Below are 5000 nucleotides of genomic sequence, written 5' to 3'. Positions count from 1 at the left end.
ACATCTAACAAAGAGCTGACATTCAGTTTTTATTGTCCTCTGACCTGTCATTCCTGGCCAAGAATGGGACTGCTTTAAGAAGGAAATCTCCTATTCTAAGTAAACTAGAATTAGCAGACATAACATTATGCCAGTTCATGCACTTAGGGTTAGGTTAACCTAGAGGTCATGGCAGACATCCCAGAAGGTCCGTTTTTTCCTACACTCTAGCAACACTTGCCACAAACTCGAACAAATTCGACTACACTGTGTATTGGTAGGTGGCATAGATATTCTTGACTCATAGGTGCTACAGCGGCAAATCATGGGTCTTCCGAACAGGTGAGCATGCTAATTATCGCTGGGGAGAGTTTGACAAGATTGCAACCATACCCAGCATGCTTAGTTAAGTCACCACAGAACTCCACCCTAAAAAACTCAAGGTCGCATTTAGTTTCATGTTCTTTGCTACCAAACCTAAAAATTTAGAATAAAGAATGGGGCCTTGAAACTAGAAGTTTGACCTAGGACAAAAAATGTTTTTGGTTTGTTATGATTAGAATCCAATAGCTTTTCATCACTTGGCAATTTCTTTGTAAAACTTCTTGAGGACGAGACAGCGACTATGCTATTAAAAACCAGGTTTTGATGTAGGAAAACCCCTCCCACTTCCCTGGCAAAAAGACATGGGTTTTGGGTATGGCATTGTCCAACATTGACCAATGGAAAGGAATGGCGCCATGGTCGTACTTTGGTTGTATGTAAACAATATGATGGTGCGTATGCCCATAACCACTTCTTCTTCTTGCGGTTTTGATGTAGTAGGTAAACTGGGTATTAGGGTTCCTGAGGATATTAGAAAGGGCCCTCTTATCCTAAGTCCATTTATACTTTATCATGTTTTATGATGTTTATCATTATGACACAGTAACTGGCCCTCAGACCAGTTAATGGAAGTCTTTGACATTACTCTGGTTACCATGAAGCTCTGAATAGGCCATGGAGAGGGTATTTCTTGAAGACTCAGCAGTAACTACCAAAATAGGTTTTTGCTACATCAAAATGTGACCTCAAATGCGTCGCAAAAGGTTAGAATTGGGAATAAAATGTTAAAGGATGAGGATGCCTTCCCCTACTACTTTCTTATAGTGGGTACATTGAACACTAGCTCTGGTATATATATATAATATATATTATATATATATATATATATATATATATGTATATATATATGATATATAATATATATATATATATATATATATATATATATATATAGATATATATATATATATATATATATATGTATATATATATATATATATATATAGATATATATCTATATATATATATAATATAGTATATATATATAGTATCTATATAGATATATATATATATATATATATATTATATATATATATATATATATATATATATATATCTATTATATATCTATATTATATATATATTAGATATATATATATATTAGAATATACTATATATATATATATATCTATATATTATATATGCTATATATATATAATATATATATATATATATACTATAATATACTATAGATATATATATATATATATATATCTATATATATCTATATATAGATATATATATATATATATATATATATATATATCTATAATATATCGGATATATATAGATATATTATATATAGATATATATATACTAATATATATATATATATATATATATATATAATATATCATATATATATATCTATAGATAATATATATATATATATATATATATATATATATCTATATATCTCTATCTATATATATATATATATATAGTATATATATATATATATATATATATATATATATATATATATATATATAGATATAGATATTATTAAATATATCTATTATATATATATATATATATATATATATATATAATATATATATATATATATAGTATATCTATATATATAGATATAATATATATATAGATATATATAGATATATATACATATATATAATATATATATATATATATAGTATATATATATAATATATATATCTATATATTATATTATAATTATATATATTATATAATATTATATATATATATATATATATATTCAAGATTATATACTATATATATATATATATATATATATAATTAATATAGTTATATATATATAATATATATATATATATATGTCGTATCACATTACAGTGATTCATCTAGACGCATTGCACTACAAATGTCCTTTAATATCTAATTCCCTCTACCTCAGAATTAATACGTTTTCATTTATGTTAACCAAAAGGTAATTTTTCAGTCAATAAGAAATCGTCGGCTCATGGGTGTGAACCATTGAACTAACAAATTCAGGATGTACAGTGAAGCATTAGACCACACAGCCACCACAAGAAGGTATAAGTTTACATCGCCTCTCAACTACAAATCCTTGTTGCACTCAGGTATTTGTTGTTTTGGAGTCGGAATCAACCCACCTTGACCTTGGTAACGTTGTAGTGCTTTATGTCCTCACATAGCCGTTATATGCGTCATATCACATTTCTGGGATTCATATACATACATCGAGCTACAAATGTCTTTTAATATGTAATTCGCTCTACTTTGGAATTAAAATATTTTCATATATGTTAACCGAACACAATTTTTTTAATTAATAAGAAATTTGTTGGCTCACGGGTGCGAACCATTGAACCAACAAATTCGGGGCGCACAGTGAAGCATTAGACCACACATTAAACACAAGAGGGTATAAATTTACGCCGCCTCTCTATTAAAAATCCTTGTCGCGCTCAGATACAGTGTTTTGGAGTCGGCATCAACCCACTTCAACCTCTGTAACGTTGTAATGCTTTTGTCCGCTCGTAGCCGTTATATGAGTCATATCACATTACTGTGATTTATAAACATACATCGAGCTACAAATGCCCTTTGATATCTAATTCACTCTACCTTGCAATTAATGTTTTCATACATGTTAACCAAAGGGGAATTTTTCAGTCGATAAGAATTTCGTTTGCTCACGGGTATGAACCATTGAACCAACAATTTCAAGACGCATAGTGAAGCATTAGACCACACAGCCACTAAAAGAGGGTGTATATCTACGCAGCCTCTCAACTACAAATCCCTGTGGTGCTCAGGTATTCATTGTTTTGGAGTCAGCATCAGTCCACCTCAAACTTGGTAACGTTGTAGTGCTTTTGTCCATACGTAGCTGTTATATGAGTCATATCACATTACTGTGATTCATATACATACATCGAGCACTACATCGTTACCGAGGTCGAGGTGGGTTGATGCCGACTCAAAAACAACGAATACCTGAGCCTGACAGGGATTTGTAGTTGAGAGGTGGTGTAAACTTATACCCTCTTGCAGTGGCTGTGTGGTCTTATGCTTCACTGTCCGTCCTGAATTTGTTGGTTCAATGGTTCGCACCTGAGAGCCGATGAATTTCTTATCGACTAAAAAATTCCCCTTCAGTTAACAATATGGCCAGAAAAAACTTCAGCATTTCTAGCTATAAATTTATTTATGTCTCTAATGATCTCGTTATTAGAGGCTAGAAGGTTCAAAATAAAAACAAGAAATTGGGCTAGAATGACTGATGAAAGGTGAGACTAAACAAGGAAAAGGACTGAAGAAAACACTCAAATTATCTTCATATTAATTTATTTACAGGTTAATTTACACTGTTTACAAGAAAGACTGGTTTTTGGGTGGCCCAAATGCAAAGTGAAAATCAATAAATCAACAAGCAAGTTACTGAATAAACCAGAAATCAGTAGTGAACATCGCACTAAACCAGAGCAAAACTCACTCGACACAAGAAATTATGAAAATCACTATATCATTAATACCAGAGCCAACAACATCATTACCAGAACTGTACCCTTGTTCGACACCAAAAATCAATAACCTAAATCAAAGCTAGGCAATCACACCAGCAACATTTAGCCATAATAATATTAATAACACCTCAGAAATAGGCAGCTTGATAATAAAATAAATTTCAAACACATAACACAAGCAGCAAAATAAACAAAGACAAATTCACAAAAAATTTTCAAAGACACAGATACGGATGGGTCCTCATCCTCCTGTTGAAGTCAGTCCTCCTGTTGAAGTCAGAAATGACTTCCAACTGTTCCAATACCGCCATTCACCCAAGCTACTGTTGCCTCCTCAAGCGAGATTCCCAGAACCTCTCAGATTGCCATCCAAAACATTTGTTCGAGTCTTCATCCTCCTGTTAAAGTCAGTCCTCTTGTTGAAGTCACAATGACTTCCAGCTGCTCCAATACTGCCATTTACCCATGCTGATGTTGCCTCCTCAGCCGAGGTTTCTCAGAATTCTCAGATTGCAATCCAAAACCTGTCTACAGCTGTCACTCACTCCATGACAGAAGCCACCTGTCACCTTGAAGATAAAAACTGGAGGGTGGGTGAAACAATTAAACAATCGAAACTATTGTTTAAAATAAAAAACAACTAATTGTTACATTATCCATTGCCAACGTTTCAGGATTACTAATCCTTTCTTTGGGGCTAAAAACAAAATGAAAATCCAAACATCAGAAGTCGGGTTAAAAAGAATGAGTACATCAACGAGCTTAAAATTTCACATGAAAGCAAAATGGCAAGTAATGAAATATGAAATTAACATTAAAAGGCAAAAAAGCTAATTTCTAGGGAAAAAAAACTGAAGAGTACAAAAACCACAATTTTTTTTTTTGTTTTTTGTTTTTTAGAAAATTTAATTTTTCATAAAGCCAAACGAATTATTATTCTGGTTTGGGTCGGGTTGTAATTTATCAAGCAATTGGGTTAAATTTCATGAAGAAATAATTTCCTTGTACAACTGTTTCAGTAGAAATTGTCATTCGTCCTACCTATTTGAAAAAAAAAGCCCTGAAAGAGTTTTTAATTAACATTGTTAATCAATTGTAAGACTTCCAGTTTGAATGTACCTAAAAAAGTTATGTATATATCTT

General features: G+C 31.1%; 1 protein-coding gene across 2 annotated transcripts in view; it reads left to right on the top strand.

Annotated features, from left to right (window-relative positions):
• The window catches only part of LOC135216395 (uncharacterized), a 34954-nt gene that overhangs the window by 4040 nt on the left and 25914 nt on the right, over nucleotides 1–5000 (top strand). The window lies entirely within an intron of this gene.

Source organism: Macrobrachium nipponense, chromosome 19 (genome assembly GCF_015104395.2).
Source record: "Macrobrachium nipponense isolate FS-2020 chromosome 19, ASM1510439v2, whole genome shotgun sequence".
Classification (NCBI taxonomy): Eukaryota; Metazoa; Arthropoda; class Malacostraca; order Decapoda; family Palaemonidae; genus Macrobrachium; species Macrobrachium nipponense.
The sequence above is the reverse complement of the archived record's forward strand: the minus strand, read 5'-3'. Positions and strand labels throughout refer to the sequence as shown.